This window comes from Mus caroli, unplaced genomic scaffold (genome assembly GCF_978045245.1).
Source record: "Mus caroli unplaced genomic scaffold, Mus_caroli_1 scaffold_5, whole genome shotgun sequence".
NCBI classification, from domain to species: domain Eukaryota; kingdom Metazoa; phylum Chordata; class Mammalia; order Rodentia; family Muridae; genus Mus; species Mus caroli.
Genome location: NW_028227260.1, coordinates 60,815,173 through 60,837,907, shown reverse-complemented (window position 1 = coordinate 60,837,907; position 22,735 = coordinate 60,815,173). Strand labels below are relative to the sequence as shown.

At 33.4% G+C, this 22,735-nt stretch overlaps 1 protein-coding gene across 2 annotated transcripts in view; it reads left to right on the top strand.

The window, feature by feature from the left end:
• Tent5d (terminal nucleotidyltransferase 5D) overlaps positions 1-22,735 on the top strand; it is a 50,149-nt gene that overhangs the window by 14,841 nt on the left and 12,573 nt on the right. The window contains exon 1 of one of the 2 annotated variants that reach the window (XM_021153324.1): positions 17,756-17,816. The exons of the other annotated variant lie outside the window; for it this stretch is intronic. The gene's annotated coding sequence lies outside the window, so the exon portion shown is untranslated. Of the gene's footprint in view, positions 1-17,755; positions 17,817-22,735 lie in introns of those variants that run through there. 2 annotated transcript variants of the gene reach the window in all.

The window sequence follows — 22,735 nt, the reverse complement described above, 5'->3', positions numbered from 1 at the left end:
TTACCTAAAGGCAATCTGGTAGGAGCATTTTCTCAGTTGAAGTTCCTCTTCCCAAACGTGTGTAGGTTTGTGTGAAGTTGACAAAAATATACCAGCCAAGTCATAATTATCTCTTCCTGTGAATTTTGTTTCGGCAGTAGCAGTCAGTTATTAAGACTAAGATGACAATGAATGATATATACAACAAAATAGAATTATTTTTAATTTACAAAACTAAATGGAATAGTAGTATTTTATTCATATTTTGTGGCAACTAGAGTTGCTTGAGACTATTTTTAAGTAGCAAGAAATTGCAATTGGTCGTGCAAACTTTATGTGCCTCAGTACAGGGGAATGACAGGGACAAGAAGTGGGAGTGGGTGGGTGGGGGAGTGGGTGGGAGAGCGTGTGGGGGACTTTTGGGATAGCATTGGAAATGTAAATGAAATAAATACCCAATAAAATAAATTAAAAATAAAAGAAATTGTGACAACAGTTGTTATCTTGAAAAATCAAATGATATAAAAATTTTTAAGTGAAATAAAAATCAAATAAAATAATCTACCTTCTACAAAAATGATGGAAAGGACAAGGATTATAAACTATCAATCTGTCTTTTTTATTAGGTATTTCTTCATTTATATTTCCAGTGCTATCCCACCATGCTTGGGATTTTTTACTATAAAACTTCCAACCATGTGATTACCTGCTCCGATATATCTTACCTCCAAGCATGGCATTTTCCCCTTCTCTCCATTTTCCTCCTCCAGGAAGATGCTGTGATTTACAGGTTGTTTGCTCGGTGTTTTTTCTTTTAAACTCTAATAATATCATCCTCATGCTTCAAAAAGATAGGAAAGAAATACTTGAAAATACTGTCAAGCTTTTACTCAAATATATAAAGAAAATGATGAAAATCAAAACATAAGACCATCAAAGTTTTAAGGCCATAAACAAAATAACAAATAAAGTTGAAAAAAGCATCTGACCTTCATTTTGAAGGAATAGAAGGAATGCCATACTTATTACAGAAATAACTCAAAATTTATAACAATACATGTGCATTTATTCTTCAGAAACTGATGTAAAGAAAAAAAAAGACATGCTGTTGAGATGCCTCATCAGGAAAATGTGTTTGCCACCAAGCCTGACCACCAGATTTCAATTCCTAGAATCCATATCAATTTAGACTCCCTCAGGTTGTTCTCTGACATCCATATCATAACTATGATGTGCGCATAGACATGCACACATACACTTATAAGTAAAATTTTAAAAAAACAAAATCAAAATTGTCCAGTAAAGCACATATTCAAAATACTGGAAGTAAGAAATTAGGTATGAAACATGAAAAAAACTTCTTGACATTTACTCTATTACAAATATAGAATACTTCATAACAAACAATAATGAGACAAATTAATGCTTTTGAGAGAATATATAATTAGTATTATATAAAATTAGCACAACAAAATAAAAATTATCAGAACTATATAATTTATTTCAGATTATGACAACCAATGGAGGATATAAATTACTCCTGATGTCATATCAGGTTAAAAAGTCAAATGTAACACAGCAATAGGCTTATTTTGTGACTTCGTATCATCAAATAAAATTATACAAAGACAATTTAGAGGGTTCAGATCACATTTCGTTTCTTTAGTTGAATCCCCTTTTAAAATGACAGAATGCAATATATTAATTTTAACAAAAGTAATTTAAAAATCTCATGTGTCAGAGAAATCTCAGGTATATATAATTTAATCCAACATTTAGTTAAGTTTCATAGTTATATATTTATGTGCTCATAAATTTTATACGTGAACAAGACAGAATTCTGGGGTCTATAGCTTTTTGTTTTTAGTCATTGCCTAATTTTAATCTCCTTTAGACTTTTATGTTTATTTGATGTAATACAATTTCAATTTAAATCTATTTTATTTGATCTTTCTCAAAATAGGTAAAGTATATGGAAGGTTTAAAAAAGGATTTGATAGTGTATCTTGGATCTATTCCTTCTGACCCTTCCCATGACTATTTCAGTTCACCTCTCACAGCTTCATTTAATCATCCAGTCATAATTTTATCAAAAGCATTTTATATGACTTCTCATCTGCTTTCATCTAATCTATAGGACAGTTAAAGAGTTGTCTAAAACAGAATCTGGCCATAACATTCATCAGTGCTTTAACTTGTTCCACAACATTTGAAATATAGAATTCAGTGTTGTTAACATAATCATTTTTGCCCAGACTTCTATATAATGTGTCTTAGCACCAACCCAGAAGTCTGTCTCCATTTTTTTTCATGTAATGCTGTTTATCATCTCTCAGTCTTTTTGCTTTGGATTTTTATTCAGTTTTCAATCCCAATATTTTTAAATGCCAAGAATTCTTGTTCCTCACTTAAGATTTGCCTATGAAGACAGTGATAGGAACAGTTTCTTATACAGTCTTAAAAATAATTTCTTTGTATAATTCTGTCATCCCTTATACTGGCAGATTATAATGCTTTTTGTTAATGTTTCCTAATATACTGAACTATTTGAAAGTGGGAATTCTTTTCATCTTTTGTCATCTGGGGCTGAAGCTGCCATCATGCTTGTAATCAATTAGTTACTTCAGAATTATTTATTGTTGCCAAAAATTTAAACTCCAGGTTTATCTTTGCTAAATGTATGCACAAGCAAATGGCTGCCAAGCTGTAAGCACTTGCCTATAAGGAATCAAGGACTACAGATCAACATGCTTCTATTTGTCACGAAGGTTTACTCTTAAGCAAAATGACATATACAAATACAAATTTTGAAAATGCATTACTTGGACGTGTTATTAATTGAATATTTTTGCTAAGTGGTCAATAGACTGCCAACAGTGGTCATTTGGATTCAATAAATAGTTTTTTAGTATTTATGAGAGTAATACAATACACCTTCATGTTAAAAGTATTGGGTAGATCAGGAATTCAAGACCTGTACCTAAATATAATAAAAGCCATATACAGTAAACCAATAGCCAATATCAAATTAAATGGAGAGATACTTGAAGCAATCCCATTAAAATCAGGGACAAGACAAGGATGCTCACTCTGCCCATATCTATTCATTATACTATTCGAAGTTCTAGCTAGAGCAATAAGAAAATAAAAGGAGATCAAGGGGACACAAATTGGCAAAGAAGGCGTAAAGGTATCACTACTTGCAGATGATACGATAGTATACATAAGTGACCCCCAAAACTCTACCAGACAACTTCTTCAGCTGATAAACAACTTCAGCAAAGTGTCTGGATATAAAATTAACTCAAACAAATCAGTAGCCTTCCTTTATACAAATGATAAATGGGCTAAGAAAGAAAATAAGGAAACAGCACCTTTCACAATAGTCACAAATACTGTAAAATATCTTGGGGTAATTCTAACCAAACAAGTAAAAGATCTGTATGACCAGAACTTCAAGTCTCTCAAGAAAGAAATCAAAGAAGATCTCAGAAAATGGAGAGATCTCCCATGGTCATGGATTGGTAGGGTTAATATAATAAAAATGGCCATCCTACCAAAAGCAATCTACAGATTCAATGCAATCCCCATCAAAATTCCAACACAATTCTTCAAAGACATGGAAAGAACAATTCTCAATTTCATATTGAAAAACAAAAAACCCAGGATAGCAAAAAAAAATTCTTAACAATAAAAGAAATTCTGGGGGAAATCACCATCCATCCCTCACCTCAAGCTTTACTACAGAGCACTGGTGATAGAAACTGGATGGTACTGGTACAGAGACAGACAGGTTGATAAATGGAATAGAATTGAAAATCCAGATATAAAACCACACACTTATGGACACTTGATCTTTGACAAAGAAGCAAAAGAATATACAATGGACAAAAGAAAGCACCTTCTGGTCTAACTGGCAATTGGTATATAGAAAAATGAAAATAGATCCATATTTGTCACCTTGCATAAAGCTCAAGTCTCATACTCAAAAAGCTTGGTTACTCTATTTTGCATGAGCCATGGAAACGTATAGCTTTCATTAACCCTTTTTGTTTTAAACTATCAAATATATTTCATAATGAAGAGATTATATCTTCAGTACATTGTTCATAGAAATTTTAACTTTCTTTTGTGTGCAGAGTACCTGTATATTTTCAGGCAGTTTAATCCAGATGAACTTCTTACATATTTTCTTTCCTAATCAGTTTCTGTGCTCATTCTTAAACAAGAGAAGGGAAAAAAAGTATTCCCTTAACTTAATAAAGTAAATAAAACTTAATAAGTTAATAAAATTCATACTAATTTTAGTGAAAATTATATGATTATTCAAACATGGCATTTCCAAACCAAAGTCAGAACTTTAATATAAAAAATAGAAAATATCAACTTTGTACTAGGTAGAATTGTAAAAATATAGCCTGGTTAATTTTGTGTTTGCTCTATTTCAAGTGAAATAGAATACTGCTTGCATTGAATAAACCAATAAACAAGGTACCTTGTTGCATTTCCATGTTCTTTATTTTGTCTGTGTGATAATTGAATAACATAATTTGTTCATCCTATTGGGTGAGCTGGAGATAGGTTATTTAAAGGCTGGTTCTTTTAAGGAGTATATGATAGATCTTTGAGACAGTTTAATATTTTACTACTTGTAAATGATTAAACCTTATGCTCTAATTGCATATTTTTTTCTGATTTTAATATTTCTCCCTTGAAAGAACAAGAGATGATTTAAACACTGAATTTTAATTTTTTGTACGATGGTAACATCCATTTATAAATTCAATAAAGCACCAAATTGTTTTTAATATCTCTGAAATATTGCTAATTTTTCTCTTTTATGATTATAAACAAATTTATTTTCTAGGAATAGGTAAAGGCAGAAATTCACTTACTCAAATTGATGGCTAAATTTTATCCTTTGGTCATTTTTTCCCTCAGTTACTCCTGTCAAGTCTACTTTTTCTCCAGACATTCTTTTCAAACATAATAGAATGCATACATATTAGCTATTCAGGTTTTTTCAACACATGTTTTGAAGTTTGTGCATAAAATTCTTTCTGGAGGTTGAGCTTTTCCCGTCTGTCATCATGTTATCATGTAGGGTGTTTTTATTTATTTACATAATTTTAGTTTTTCTGTGTAGCCAGTATATGTACTTCTAAAGTATATCATTTAAACTTACTATTTCTCCTCATTAGAAAAATACATGTAAACATGAATTTTCATCAAAAATCTGTAATATATGATAAAATTCAACCTAGCTTGAAGGACATTATTCTTTATGTTCAGTTATCTCTGTCTTTTTATATGCATTGCTCATGAGCAACAACAGGTGCTTATATATCATAATAAATACTTATAATAGGAAATTCAAGGTATATATTCAGTTCAAGAATATAATGAACAGCTAAGTCAGGGACAGAGTATTATCAGTAATGCGGAAAATATGTCTGGACTTCCAGGCTTATTTGCATATTTTACAAAATGTTCCAAGGATCACAAATATGTGTAAAAAAAATAGCTTAGGTCTCCAAAGACACTTTGTGAATGTTCATCCAAAGTAGGAAATTGTCAATTACTTAGTTTGTTTTGCATTTGATTTAGTAGATTGCTTGAATTTCTCTGCAATTATATTATCTTCATCTCTAAATACCATAAAATGTTTTCTGCTGCAGTTTGTTTTTTTTCTAGGCAATAATATTCAAACTCATGCCACATAAATTTTGAAAATGTATCCCAATATCTTTACTCAAATTTTACCTCATAATGTATCCCAGCTATTTGATTTTAAGTCATGTTGCCAGTTTGAACTTCTTTTTTTCTGACATGAATTTGAAATATTGTATATATATATATATATATATATATATATATATATTTACATATAGTATGTAATCTTAAACATGTATACATGTAAAAGAGCTAATAACTCAGAAACCACTTGCATATTTGAGGCACTGTCCAAGAAACTTACATAGAAATCATAAATTTTCAGAATAACCCTAGTAATGGAGATAATACCCTCTCCATTTTGCATATTGAATCTCACTTAGATGAATTCAGAAGTATTATAAAGCCAGACAAGTGGCTAGAATAAAGTGCACTGTGCTCCAGGGTTATTACTTCTTCAATGATTGCTAATTTTACATCTTTTTCAAATTTCTCTGTAATTCTCCCTCCCAGTTTAAAATTCTCTTGCTCTTTCTACTACCCATTTTAATAGGATTTGCATTTTCTTTGGTCATGTATCTTTAATACTATGCTCTTTCTCCCATTTATTTTGTACCATTTACTTCATAATGCATCACCTCAGAATTCCCATATTTTAGGAAATGTTCCTTTATGGTCATCACTTTATTCAAAACAGTTCATGATTTATTCATATACTGTTTTAGCACTTTATTGCTTGGTTTATTTCTGTTGTTTTAAAATTGCATTTTATATCATTGCCAGGTGTAATTTTTGCCTCAGTTTCAGTTCATATACATCATTCTAACAAATGTAGATTAAAAAATAAGTTAAATTAAATTTAAGTTTGCAGGGGAAGTAACTAAAGAAATTGAGTACATAAACATTCTATAATATACCAACCACATAGTTCATTCCTGATATTTTCTGTGAACCTCTACAAGGAGAATTTGGTTTCAATTCAGGGAACAATTTTCATTATTTAGGTTATATTTTTAGTTTTATTGTGTATCTCATAATATGTTTTATGAAGAAAAGGAACCATCATTTTTTTCTCACAAATATTTGGTCCTAGAAAGTGATTGCCCTAGATGCAGAATAATGATTCTCACTATTGACTAAACCATGTATACACACTCACATATACAAATAAACAAATGTAATAATGTTTAATCCACATTGTCCATATGTAAAGTCAACCCTGTCCTTTACCTTATATGTACCCACATGAACAACATGCACTCCATCCAAACAAGCTGAGTGAATATATATATATATATATATATATATATATATATATATATAATTTATATACATATAATTTTTATATATAATTTCTCTTCTTAAATGTCTTCTACTCATTTATTATTCAAACTTCAATTTTTTCATGAAGATGTTAAGATAACTAAAAATACATATTTAAAGAAATCAAGAATGTTTGAGAATCCTCAAAGCTGGCTAGTTATTGTATTCATAAAAGTGGCATCTACTGTTTTCTTGTTTTATACTGCTACCTTGTAAGCTTATGCTTCACCAAGAACTGACATGTGGGCATCAAAAATCAGTGCATGCTTGTCAGGTAAATTGGTCTCTGCTTATTCTTAACTCGAAGCAGCTAGAGTTGTACTTTTTCTACACAATAGATGACATTTTTAACAAGCTAGTCCGTAGTTCTATTTTCCTTCTCTGATAGTGACATTGTAATGGCTATTCATCACAGAGGAAAGCAAAATGTAGGTATGTTGGTCAGGACTATATGTATTGTGAATATAAATTTGAAACATTTGAATTAGCTTACTGGGTATAATTTGTTGGCAATAAGCCTAGACTGTTGGTTACAGAGGTATCTTGATTAATTCAGTACAGGTGACGTTAATGTTTTATCATTTCTTTAAGAAATCAGTTATTATGAATTCATAATTCAGGTGGTAAGAATAGGATCTCAGGATCATCAATAGACTATTGTGGGCATGGTGAGATGAGGTATAGAATATATAGCTAAAGCCATTGTAAACTCATGATAGATCATTACATTTTATGGTCTGATAAGTTCTTTTTGACATCTGCTCTAACCTGGACCCTACAGGGATCCTAGAGACTGAACCAGCAACCAAATTGTTAACATGAGCTGGACCTAGGCCCTCCTCACATATATAACAGATATGCAGCTTGGTTTTCATGTGGGTCCTCCAACAACTGAAGTTGGGACTGTCCCTGAATCTGTTGCCTGTCTGTGGTTCCCATTCCTCTAACTGGACTTCCTTGTCTGGCCTTAGTGGGAAAGGATAGATGTACCTAGTCCTGCAGAGACTTGATGTGCCAGGGTGGGGTGATACTCAAGGGGCCTCCCCCTTCTCAGTGGAGAATTTTTAATGAACAATGTTATATAGAATATTGTTTCTCCTTTTGGAACTAGGGAGATGGCTCAGCAGGTAAAGTGTTTGCCACACAAGTATAAAATCCTGAGTTCAGATCCCAGCATTCACATTAAAAGCCTGGCATTCCACCATGTGTCTGTAATTTTGATACCAGGGAAGCAGAGACAGGTAGATAGATCCTTGGGGCTTCCTGACAGCCTACATAGTTGAACTGATGAGAGTTCTAGATTTAGTGAGAGAGCCTGTCTCAAATAGAAAGATGTAGAACAGCAGAGAAAGAAATCTAACTTTCATGTCTGTCCTCCACTACATCTACAAGTAGTACATATTCATGAGCACATGGAAGCATGTACACATTTCATATAACACACACACACACAGTTTTCAATATATTGTTTTTCTTCTCACATTACTGAAATTTTAACTAGTTATAGAAAAAAGTAGAAAGCAATAGAGAAGAGACCTGCCTAGCTCATATTAAAAAGGCAGGTATTATCTACATCTGCATTATGAAGGTTAAGATAGAGCTGCATATCAGAGTTGGAACATAGAATTAATATTAGGGAACACCTCTTACATTGGTAGGAAATGTCATAGGTGTTCAGTGGAGTTGAACAGAGGCTTGTATGTTCACATTTGCAAGTAGTGTTTTTATACTATATTGTACTTTTCCTCACTATTATCTAGCACAATCTTGGTCCTGTATTCTGAACCTTATAAACATGGCATTGTCTACAACCAGACTTGGCATGAGAAGGACTTGAAGCCTCTTCTATACTTATACTTCTATAAGCCTTCTTTTATACTCTTCTATAACTTTATGTGTATAAGAATCATTCATAGTATACTGAAATAGGTTTATTTAATAGAAACTATAAAACTAAAAATAATAAACATTAAAAATATCTGAGTTTGAAGATGTTTTAAATTGATTGCTCATGAAGTAATTTTATTCAGAAAAATATAAATGAATATAAATAATCTTTCTCATTTACCAACATGTAATTATACACACACACATACACACACATGCACAATTTTCTCAGTTTTCTGTGCAGCCCAGCCTGGACTTAAGCTCACTGTGTAGCTGAGGATGGCTTTGAGCTCCAAGTGTGAAGATTTTATATATCCCCTACAACATTTTCCCCAACATGTTATTTTTAAATGTAGAAACTTTATCTTATGTTTCAAGAATATGTTTCTTTGTATTACCTATATTTAATGAAGGGCAGAATCCCAAACTCTTATTTCAAGCATTTATTTCATCAAAGATATTAGGATGATTCCATTTCTAGAATCTGTAGAACATATTTACATGCTGCAATGAGAAATTTGATATAAAGCACCCTGTATTTGGTTATACCCACACTTCTCTTTGTAACCTTCTAATTTATATGTATATCATTTATTATATATTATGTAATTAATTGATTATTATTGTATTATATAATTTACCTGTTTACTACTACCACATTTTATCATTTTACTATTAACTGTGTAAATAGTATAAAAATGAATAAGCCAAGTCCTCTGCTATCAAGGTATATTGTGCATATTTGATTTTTATAATCAAATATGTAGATATATTAAAAATACAAATAACTGGAAATCTTACTTTAAGTGTATACCCACTATTAGAACATGAATTCCCTTGTTCTTGAGTACGTGCTTTCATGAGTTTTTGAATCTCCAGTTCCTGGCAAAGTGCCTAGGCAGTAGCAACTTCGTACACACACACACACACACACACACACACACACACATATATATATGTATATATAAGTATATATATGTTGAATACTATATGCATATCATTATTGTATATATTTAACATTATTACTGAACAGAAACTCCACCTTTATGTGGTAAGAGACAATAAACAAAATACATAAAATAGAGAATTTTAAAATGCAAACCATGCTAAGGTTAAAATGCAAATGAAAGGAATATAATGTGAGGTTAGACCCAGGAGAAACAACATAGTTCTATATAGGGTGCCTAAGAAAGATCTTACTTAAATTAATACCTACTCAAAAAAAACAAGTGTGAAAGGCATGGTAGATAGGTCATAGAACCACATTTTAAATCAGGTAATTCTCAGTTGTAGTGTGCTAAGCATGGTTAGGGAACATAAAGAAGGTCAGTATAGTTGGCGTTAACTGAGAAAGAACAATTGAAACACATTAGACAAATAATAAGCATATGTAGGCTTACTTTTATTTGTATTTTATTTGCCTTAGTGTAGTGGGGATGTTCTCTAGAGGACTCAGTCTATAAGTTTTTAAAATTAGTCTGGATTTTTTATTGATAAGATTGCTGAGAATTAAAGACAAACACATGGAGACCTGCTAGGAAAGTGTTGAATTAATATGTGCAAGATATGCTAGATTGGATTAGAATGAAAGAGTTGGAATGACAAAAAATGACTTGGTATATGGTTAAATATTAGTGGTAAAAACATTTCATTTTGATGGTTCATATTTAAGTATGAAAGAAAGCCAAAGTCCATGACGACATAGTTAACTAAGCCTATGAAACCTCTGTGGAGATACGCTTAAGGCACAGCAAATGCTCTTATGAACTCAATTTTGAAATCTTCGAAATCAAGAAACATATAAAGCTATGAAACTAATTAGTACTCAAACAGTATGTAAGTGTAAGAAAAAACCCTAGATTTGAGCTTACTCTTAGAGGCAAAGGAGAGGAGGGTTTGTGGAGGGGAGACCAGGAAAGAGGATAACATTTGAAATGTAAGCAAAATTATTAATAAAAAAATAAAGGTGCATTGTGACCTATAAAAAACAAAACAAAAATTTCATATCACACATCATAATAGATTCAGGGTGAATGTGTAATTTAAAATAATATCATTATTCTCCATACAATAACATTTATTATATGAAGCACACTCACCAGATTTTATTTCAAGTTCCTATAGAAAATGAACATCTTCGACTTTAGTCTGAGTTTATGAGAATATAGTAAACTTGCTGAAAAGCCATTTTGAATAATGTAAACAGTGCTGTATTTTCTTTCTTTTATGTAACTTTTCATATATTTTGATCATATTCCTCCACAACTCTCAGATTCTCCCCACCCACCCAACTTCATATTAATTTGTGTCTCTCTTTGTCTTCCTTTCTCCCTCTCCACGGCTCCCTCTCTCAGTGTAGCTCTCTTCCCATCTCCCTTCCTTTCCCTGGGTCTCCTCTCCCTTTTTATTCCTTTCTCAATCTCTCTCTCTTTCTCAATCTCCCCCTTCCACTTTTTCTGAAAAACAAACAACCCTCCCACACCCCCAAAACATCAGAAAATTCAAAACAGGACAATAGAACAAAAACAAAACAAAGTGAAACAAACAAACAAAAAACCCTCCCACCTCACCTGCCTCCCAAACACACATGCACACAAAACCATGAAGTCTGTTTTGTGTTGGCCAAGCATGGAGCTTCACTTGGAGTTTGGCCAGTATACCCAGTGACACTCCATTGGGAAAAAACTGGCTTATTCTTTCCCAGTAGATACCATTTGCAAATGGCTTCTTCCATTAGGGATATGGCTTTGTGTTCATTTTGTGTTCCCCTCATCAGTGCTGGGATTTGGTGTGTTTGAACTTGAACAGGTCTTGGTTGAACTTCGATAGTATTTGTGAATTCAAATATACGTCAGTATTGTGTCTAGAAGATGCTATTTCCTTGTTGTCATCGATCCCCTTTGACTTTACATTCTTTCTGCCTCCTCTTCCACATACATCCATAAGCCTTGAGGGGAGTGGTTTGCTAAAGGCATTGTATTTAGGAGTGAATTCTACAAAATCTCTCTTCCTCCCCCATTCTTTTTCCCTCTCCCTCTACTTTTCCATTTAATTCTTCCTTTCCCTATCTCTCTTCTACATTCTCTTCTTTCTCCACAATGATAAGTTCTTGGTCTCTGTGTTAATTCATCTACTCAAGGCAAAACTTCTTTGTTGAGAATTGAGCAATGTACTTATTTATGAGTATAGCACTATGTAATTAGGAGTGATTTCATTACTATGTTCCTTTAGTAGAATAATAGTAGGCTTTCTCCAAGGGCCTATGACATGTCTAGTCTCAACTTCTTGGCCACGTTAGCATTATCAGGTATGGGTTTCATCTCACATAATGGTACTTAAATCCAACTGAAAAGTAGCTGGTTAGTTCTGGGGACTGAACCCCAATAATTACCAGCAGGTAGATTTTTAGTTATCAAAGCACAACTCTGGTCTCGAAAAAGACTCCTGCAGAATTAATTTTTCTGCCATGTATCACCAGGAGGCAGAAGCTCCATGAAGATTCCTTCATCCAAAGGGGGAGGAGAGAGATGTGAGTTTAAAAAACTCAGGGCCAAGCGCTCATCCTCCTCTGGGGGCCACTTCACAGTAATAAGTAGAAAGCAATTACATTCTGTTGTGAGTTATTTATCAAATTGGGGGTAGACAAGTATAATCAAATGAAGTCATTTGTAGAGCTGTTGAAATAAAGTAAAAGTGGATTTAAAAGAATAGCTGGTTATTCCCCTAACATTTTTGCCACTAGTGCACCAGTATAGCCTGTAGGCAGGTTTCTGTTGGAGGTCACAAAGTTTGTAGTTGGGTAATACTGATAATTACTTCTCTTCTTTGATAGCATTCCTAGTACCTTTAAGTGCCATAAACACTAGTTAGTAGGAAAGAAGATTCTAGCTGGGCACCAACTGGATTTCTTCATGTTCAGTGACACAGATAGTGGAACATTTGGCAATAGGGACTTACTATCAGGTTGAGGAGAGTAACCCAAAGCATATTGGCAAAAGTCTGTGATATTTAGATGAGTCTATGATACCCACTTGGACCAATGGCTCAATAAGATGTAATTTATTCCTGACACTGGAAGTTTGATTTGATGGCATAAGCTGTCTAGTTTGGGCATTGCCCCCTACTATTTTGTTACTTCACTTAAATTCCTTTTGTATTTTATAAATTTTAGGAAAGTTCTATAGTAGTAGGTTTCCACATGGTTTTTGAAGATCCTTAAGTGTTATCTGTCTCTCCTCGTGTTCTGTCCTTTACCCTGTAGTATATTTTTTGAAAGCTAATAAAACTGGAATTTTTATCCTACTTATAACTTTTAAAAGTTGTATTACCTAGGACAAATTACTTAATCCTTTCCTCAGATTCTAATCTTTAAAATGTAGAAAATTATATGATGGGAATATAGATCAGTGGGATAATATATAGTTAGTATATATGGGAGTTTATGTTTGCTTCTCTATAAAATGTGAAGATAATAAGATCTACTTTGTGTGACTGTCATAATTAACTGTTGTAATGAATATAAGTAGACGATTGATGTGTAACCCTTAATGAAAGCTTAACAAATGATGGCATCCTTTACATTTCTCTTCTACTTTGTCAAATTTAGCAAAAATTTGTTTCAATTAGCTATTTAAAAAAGCCCATCAATATTTGGTGGACTTAACTGTAATGAGTTGTAAGTGATAATTATAATTTTGAGGGAGTTTTAAAGTCTGTGTCTGTCTCTGTGTGTGTTTGTGTGTGTTTGTGTCTGTGTGTGTTACTAAGGAGTAAAACTAGGGTCCATACAAGCTCAACAATTGCTCTCCCAATGAACCATAGCCCTGATACTCTTTTGACTTATTTTATTGTGAGGCATGGGCTCACAGATTTGTCGAGACTGGTCTGTAAATCTCAAAACTTTATATCTCCTTTTTTGCTACTTAAGGTATCCCTATACTGATGGGTGTAGGGCCACCCAATGGAACATAGTGGTTAAGCTACAAGGAAAGTTACTTCTGCTCCCACAGGAATATCAACTGTCATAAGCTCCTTAGGTGTACATGCTGTTGAGCCCCTTTCTGCCTTCATGCTTGATTGTGGGCAGGTTTGGTGCAGGCAACCACAGCTGCTTTGAGTTCATGTTTGGTAGACAGCATCTCATAGTATCTCTTTCCACTTTTCAGCTCTTACATTATTACTACTCCTTCTTCCAAAATGGTCCATAAGTTCCCAGTTGTGAGGGAAGGTTTCTATAGATGATTCAACTATGCTCAAGCACTCAGTTATTTATTCTCAGCATTAGCAATATGAACAATTATGAATCTATGCCTTCACCAGTACCCTCTGCAATGAGAAGCTTCTCTGAGCAAGGTTGAGAGCAGCACAAATCTACAAATGTAAACTTCTTTCTAAATATTTATGTTTACAACCCTTTTATCTACCACTTATCATGTTTTGTATCTTTCACAAACACTGCTTTTTTTACACTCCACTAATCCCATCAGTAAATGTATGTTAGTACTCCTTAATGACTAAGCCATCTGTAATGACAAATAGTCCTGATCAAGTCCATACCCAATCTGTAATGTAAACAGTTGGCTGTTTTCTGCTGGTAGCTTCAGCACCCCATTTAGGGATGTTTAGCATTTTCTAGGTTAAATTTCGAACAAATCATCCTGATTTCTACTTAACTAACTCTCCAGAGAGCTCTACTCTATTTTCTTACAACTCTGTGGAGTTGGTAAGATGTAAGAGGTCACTCAGTGAATTTAACAGGATTTTTTCTTTGAAGAATGACCTTAAAGTGTACTTTAGAATACAGAGAACTGAGGGGATAGCTCAGTGATAAAACATTTTATTGAGTATATGCAGGTTCAGGTTTGATCCCCAATAATAGACATACCCATGTGTGTGTGTGTGTGTAAAACTATGCAGCACTGGCAATCAAGTACATTTATTCTAATCAATGGACTGAATGGACCTGAGATGAGGTGTTTGGATTGTTAGACAACTATTTAGTGATACCTGTCTTTTACTTCTCTTTTGTCTTTACCAATTTTCTTGCTGATATTTTCATGATATACTGTATTTGGCTAATATGTTGTTTTCATATATATAATAAACTGGTAATACTTAAGACCATTTAAACAAGATAGATGAATGTCTGAATGATGCTTGATAGATATTTTATTGTTTTATTTTATAGATGTTTCCTGTATTGGTTATTGCTATCCAATGATATCTTTTTGTGATATTTTAGGACTTTTACAAAATTAATCTTTCTTGTATATTAAATGACAAATCAAAATGCCTAGTGCTTTATTCTAGTTAAAACTTCTTCATTCTATGCCTATCTATGTAACTCTTCACTAATTTTGAGGTATTTTATTTATTCTACTCATGAGTTACTTTATATATTAATTTTTCCATTTGGTTTATGAGTTCTGATTATTTACATTCCTTGAGTGAAAATTAAATGAGATAATTAAAGTATTTAGCATATGTCACATAAAATTTTAATTATTTAAATTTATATATTCAAATTGTATAAAATTAAAAATTTATATTCAACATTCCATATAAAATGTTACCCTTTAGTCTTCGTTCTTCTTCAGTTTCATGTGTTTTGCAAATTGTATCTTATATCTCGGGTATACTAAGTTTCTGGGCTAATATCCACTTATCAGTGAGTACATATCATTTGAGTTCTTTTGTGATTGTGTTACCTCACTCAGAATGATGCCCTCCAGGTCCAACCATTTGCCTAGGAATTTCATAAATTCATTCCTTTTAATAGCTGAGTAGGGACTGCCATATCCAGGGATCCATCCCATAATCAGCCTCCAAATGATGACACCATTGCATACACTAGCAAGGGTTTGCTGAAAGGACCCTGATATAGCTGTCTCTTGTGAGACTAGGCCTGGGCCTAGCAAACACATAAGTGGATGCTCATAGTCAGCTATTGGATGGATCACAGGGCCCCCCAATGGAGGAGCTAGAGAAAGTATCCAAGGAGCTAAAGGGATCTGCAACCCTATTGGTGGAACAACATTATGAACTAACCAGTACCCCGGAGCTCTTGACTCTAGCTGCATATGTATCAAAAGATGGCCTAGTCGGCCATCACTGGAAAGAGAGGCCTATTGGACACACAAACTTTATATGCCCCAGTACAGGGGAACGCCAGGGCCAAAAACGTGGGAATGGGTGGGTAGGGGAGTGGGGGGGAGGGTATGGGGGACTTTTGGGATAGCATTGGAAATGTAATTGAGGAAAATATGTAATAAAAAATATTTAAAAAAATAAAAAAATAAAATGTTACCCATTTTCCATATATTCATTTAGAAACATATATTTTCTTTCTAATTAAGATATGAAAGTTTTCCTTATATATAGTGCTTATTGTCTTATAAATTATTTACAATTGCTGAGTAGTGGTGGTAGATGCCTTTAATTCCAACAGTTGGGAGGCAAAGGCAGGCTGAGTTCTGTGTGTTTGAGGCTAGCCTCGTTTATAGAGCTAGTTCCAGGACAGCCAGGGCTATACTACACAGGAAAATCCTGCCTAGAAAATCCAAAGAAAAAAAATCACAATTATTATTTTTTGACATGTATACTATAGTTCCATGGGAAAAATAATCAGGCATCTGGATTTTTCTTCAGTCATTCCAAAATATAATCAGTCCTTTACCTATTTTACTGGAAAGCGGTCTTTAAATAGACTGTCTAAAATGAATCATTTATACTTCCAAACAGTTTCGTTCATATTTTTACTTCATAGTGTATTTTTTAAATTTTATAGCCCTATCAGAATATTTATGATATAATAATTATAAGGTAATAAGGAATGGGTGGGTAGGAAAGTGGGGGGATATGGGGGACTTTTGGGATAACATGGGAAATATAAATGAGGAAAATACCTAATAAAAAAGAAAAAAGGAAAAAAATAAAAGACATTATGTTGGGAACTTTGCCTTTAGCTCTGGAGTATTGTTAAATTCAAATTCAACAAAGTATGTTATGAAAAGGTGATGGGATGCTGTGGAAAGGAAGTTTTATTTTCATTGTGGAACTCAAAACAAATTATAAGTATTAATTGGATTTTATTTTTTGGCTGTTTAAGGGTATTTTTAACCAATATTTATTTGCTAAGTATAGTAAAAAACAAATAGACAATACTTTTCCAAAGTTTGAATTTTAAATTTTAGACCTTATTTCTGAAGTCACAGTAGGTGTTATAAGACTTATATAAGAACACTTATTTATAGTAACCTGTGAATACTTATATGATTTAATACATTTATTATTTTTAATTCTAAGTAAAAACAAGGCCAAAAGGCCTGACAGTAGGATGGGGACTTGGTGAGAGGAGAGAAGAGTTGGTGAGAGAGGAGGGGACTAAAAATGGGTGTATAAAATTAAAAGAATAAAGAAAGTTAAAATAGCCGGGCGGTGGTGGCACATGCCTTTTAATCCCAGCACTTGGGAGGCAGAGGCAGGTGGATTTCTGAGTTCAAGGCCAGCCTGGTCTACAGAGTGAGTTCCAGGACAGCCAGGGCTACACAGAGAAACCCTGTCTCGGAAAGAGAAAGAAAGAAAGAAAGGAAGGAAGGAAGGAAGGAAGGAAGGAAGGAAGGAAGGAAGGAAGGAAGGAAGGAAGAAAGAAAGAAAGAAAGAAAGAAAGAAAGAAAGAAAAAAGTTAAAATAATCTTTACTATATTCTACCAATTACTCTATTCAGACAGAATTGGCTTTACCTAAAGGTCTCATTTTAAAACATGGTCCTAGCTGTGAGCATTATTGATGCAATAGTAGTATCTTTTATCTCCTAGCAACAGTATCCATAGTGTTGTGAAAAGTGAGGTACAGAAACTGTGGGGATATAAGTCAGTGGGGAGCTGTAGTAGAGAAGGAAGTTAGTTTTAGCTGTAGGTTAAGTCCAAATTCAACAAAATGTTATCAAAACTATGGTAAGATCCTATATAAAGGGAACTCTGCCTTTCAGTTGCTACTGTGAGTCGACATTGAAATTGACAACTAAGTTTTGTTTTATTTAGAAATGTATTTTATTCAGATGAAATGAAGGTCTATATTGAATATTATAGGAACTATAGTTTATGAATAATTGTGCTAATAATCGTAACTGTTGTGAAACTGAGCCATTAATTAACTGAACAATTTATCAGTAACTATTTTAATACATTTTCTGAGCTTATGAGGAAGATATGAAATAGATTACTAATATATTGGCATTACCCAGATCTTCATTTATTTGTAATTCTAGGTTTAAAGAGTTACAAAACTTCCTTATATTATTTGGCTCCATAAACTGATAGTGAATAGTTTACCAAGTTTACCTTAAGATATTTCAAAACTGAAGCATATAAAAGTAGCAGTATATTTACTAGCTGTGTTTTTCAGATAGCAAGAAGACTTCAGTTATGGTATTTCATTGAATGGAAGTTACAGTAAGATAGTATGCAGTTATGCGTATTTACATGTTGTGGATTTTTTTTATATTTTAAAATTTATGCCTAGGATTTTTCTTCAAAATAAGCATTAGTGAATCATCCCTATGTTATAGCCTTTAGTACCTTCAAAGTGTGTTAACTTTGTTCTGTAGCAGATTTAATGCAAGTAAGAGAAACAAAAATTAAATTAATAATAAACTTACTTGATTTCACTAAAGCAATTCTATTTTAAGCTTTTAGTGATACATTAAAACATTTTTTTAAAGAATGCCTTCGTGCTACTCTGTTTATCTGCAATGTAGGAGAAAATATTAAAGCTCTGACTAAACTGAGAGCAAAATGTGTTGAAGTGAAGGAGACTTCTCTGTGATAATACAAGTTGTGCAGAAATCTGGTGTAAATCAAACAAGGCATTTGTTTCAGCAAAACTGCATGTGGGCATAAACTTTAGTTTCCTTTGTGTTAATAAGGATTGGAGAAACACTTGAAAGCTAAAATAAATCTCTCTCTCTCTCTCTCTCTCTCTCTCTCTCTCTCTCTCTCTCTCTCTCTAGTGCATGCGTGCGTGCGTGCGTGCGTGTGTATGTGTGTGTGTGTGTGTGTGTGTGTGTGTGTGTAAAGGTTATATAGGTGGGAGGTAGAAAAACTATGAGGACAGGCAGCTTTTGCAAGTGAAAGGGGAAATTGATTTTCCGTTTTAGGAGGGAGAAAAGGTAGTACTATCATACCAGGGAAAGTTTTGTGCTAAAGGACAATAAAAGTAATAGTAAAAGTAATAGTAAAGTCTTTTTGCTATGAAAAACTCACACAACTCAAAAATACGGACCACCTTAAATTGTATGACGACAGGTTGCCATGGAGATGGTTTTATGCTACGAGAGGGGAATGAGCCTGAGAGGAAGGGAAGTCTGGAGTGGGTGAGTGGGGCTAGGGGTGTGTGTTGGGGAAGTCATTTCAGCACCCAGTAGCTCTTGGACAGCAGCAGTGTAACAGCCTTGCCAGCTGTTTCAGGAGCTTGCTCTCTGGGCTCTTTGCCTGAAGCTCATTCTCTCATTCATCCGTCTCTTATCTCTCCCAGTCTTTTGCAACATTGTTTTATTTCTTTCCGTTTCCCTCTTTAACAGCCCTCCTGATCTCTCCTTCATGCTTCAGAAGCCTCACTTTAGCACTCCTCCACCCCTTTCAGTTGCTGCTTAACTGGTCGGATTTGAAGAGATCTGCAGTTGGTGAAGTGAGTTCTAAGGGCTGAGAGGGTATCGATAGGAGCTGGGGAGAGGCATGAACGGAAGTTTTTGTTGTGTGCTTAAGAGGGGTTTGTTTTGTTTTCTTGGACTATTCTGGTGAGTTCCTACTTCTCTGCTTCTTTGGCTAGTGTTTGTGAATCATGTGGCGCATGTGTGTGGTGTTGACTATAATTCTGGAGTCCTCTTCTGTCTCTATATAGTCCTTAATCCCTGAGTCTTGACAGGAATATAAGTGAAAGTAATTAGAGATATTAAATTACTTTATAAATGCTTATTATGCTTTCTGGTTTATTATGAATGTCGTGTTAGTTAAAAAGCATTCCATACAGAGAGCATGATATTTTGTCTCACTGGGTAGCTTTGGCTTCTATCCAGGAAGCTCTTTGCATTTTAGAGACTTCTTAGGGGTACGCTTCTCTTGCATTCCATTGAAAGAAAACTGGATTTGTATTTGGCCAGTTTATCTCTCTAAATGTTGCAGCAGTTTCCAGAGGCAGCAACTCTACTGGCTAATATCAGAAGCAAAAAGAATGCCAAAAGTAGCTTTGGAATTTTCATAGTGATCACCCTCAGCCAGGTAATACAAAAGAGGAAGAAGAAGAGGAAGAAAGATCCTATAATGTCATGTCCTTATACTTTTCACTGTAAAGGATTTGCACTAAACCTGAAATATACAGGAGATGATTTACTCAGGAGAGTGCACACTTTTAATATTTAAAAGTAACAGATAACTACAGCATGCATGGGTGCCAGTGTTTGTGCTTGCACACACACCACCACCACCAAAAACAATTGGAAGAAATACATGTATTGTATTAGAAAAAAAAAAAAAAGAACACGATAAGATTTGTTTGTTTTTCTGGAATTAAAGGCATAGGTTTAACCTAATGGGAAAGCATTCTTTTATGAGCACCAAGCTTTTAAATCCAAAAGTGCTGTTTTCAGCCCTAAGTGTTCTTTTCTTTAGGTCAATAGGTGCCTGGCATGTTTCTTAATTCTTTAATTCCCATTTCACCTTAGCCTGTGAACTCAAAGGCCTTCTTGCATACCTACATACAGGGATTTTGAGAAGTTACTTTTCTATACACAAGTGACAGAATATTGGGTATTTGTTGTAAATATATCCAGTGGCAATACTTTGTTCTTTGACTAAGAAGTGGACTTAAGCATGATACTTGAAAAGACATGATCATAACGTGATGCATAGATAAAAATATAAATAATATTAGAATGGGAAATACGTGACTGTCTTATTATGTACCAAAAATAGAATTAAAACCTTTAACAATCTCATCATCATTTGGCACAAGAGAAAGTGATGTTCTCTGTCTCCCAGCATGACCCTAACTCTTGATTATAAACCAAATTTCCTTTCTAACTATGTCATTTCTAGTAGTTTAAAATGTGCATTAATAACTTCATTAACAATGTAACTAAAGATATTTTTTAACACTAAGAACACTTTAAAGTTAACATCCTTCATACAAGCCTCACAGTTATCCTAATGTATATTTGTTAGTAGCTATAAATTTTGAAAATGATTATCCATTTCATTAAGGGAATCCAGGACAAATGAATTATTGCAACTGTTTTGGGATATGGACCATATTGAAACTAAAATGAGTTTGTGGATTGGCCTAAAATGAACTCATTTTTAACATTAATAGTGAAGTGATTCATTCTTCAGAACAGAATTTGGAAATGAATAATGTCAAAAATAAGCACTATTAAGAACATCCTTGTGAACCTTTAAACAAAGCTTGTAACATCAACAGTGCATTATGGCATAAATGACATAGTAATTTCAATGAAATTATTTTTCTAAATCTTGACTATATAAAACTTTCATGCACACAATAGAAAAAGCCTAATATAAGTCTCCAAATAGCTTCACCTTACTGTGAGTTCCTCATGCTTACTTAAATAAGTTATATTTAGTTGTTGAAATATTACATATATGCATTATAATTCCAAATTCAACAATGCATAAAATATGTGAACATATCAATATTTTAAATGTCTATAGTTTTTAATTAAATATCTTTATCCTTTGCTATATTTAACCAGAAAAAGGTTGTAGGGTTACTCTTTTAATTAGATTTTTTTAGACTAATAAAATGTGCTAAGATAAAATTCCAAGAATGAAGAAGTTAATTCATTTTGTCATTTGAACAAATTATAAATTATCTATCTGAGTAGAGATTCTGGCAAATATTTTATGATTATAATTTATATATATATATTTATTTATTAGGTATTTTCCTCATTTACATTTCCAATGCTATCCAAAAAGTCCCCCATACCCACCCCCACTCCCCTACCCACCCACTCCCACTTTTTGGTCCTGGGGTTCCCCTGTACTGTGGCATATAAAGTTTGCAAGTCCAATGGGCCTCTTTTTCCAGTGATAGCCGACTAGACCATCTTCTGATACATATGCAGCTAGAGACACGAGCTCCGGGGGGTACTGGTTAGTTCATATTGTTGTTCCACCTATAGGGTTGCAGTTCCCTTTAGCTCCTTGGGTACTTTCTCTAGCTCCTCCATTGTGGGCCCTGTGATCCATCCAATAGCTGACTGTGAGCATCTTATAAACAGATCTGTATAGACCTTTAAAAGAGAATTATGTTAAATTACATCTTTTAGATAACAGGTTCTTTAAATATAATACATCTATAGTTAAAATACAGATACAAAATTTGTTTCATTTTTAAGCAAAACCTGTTTTGAAATTAGTAGAGCAAAGAGATAATGAATTCAAAATAAAAATTAGTTCTTTTGCTATCTTAATTTCCATTTGTTTATGTATATGTGTGTGTTTTAGATTCTAGAATAACTTATTATAGTAGCCATAATAGCCACAGAAAATTGGTCTTTTTCATGGTATCCCAACTATAAATATTAATTTAAATTTTATTTATTTTTATGTGTATGAATATTCTGCCTACCTATATATTTGTGCACCATATTCATGTCTGGTGTCCACAGAAACCAGAAGTATCTCAGATCCCCTGAGATTGGAATTACAGAGAATTGTGAGGCACCATGTGAAGGCTAGCAATGAAACACTGGTTCTCTGGAAGAGCAACTACTACTCTACAACTGTTGAACCATATCTCTAGCCCCAAATCTTTATTTGCGGGGTTTAAGTATAATCTTAATTAGTCTATGGAG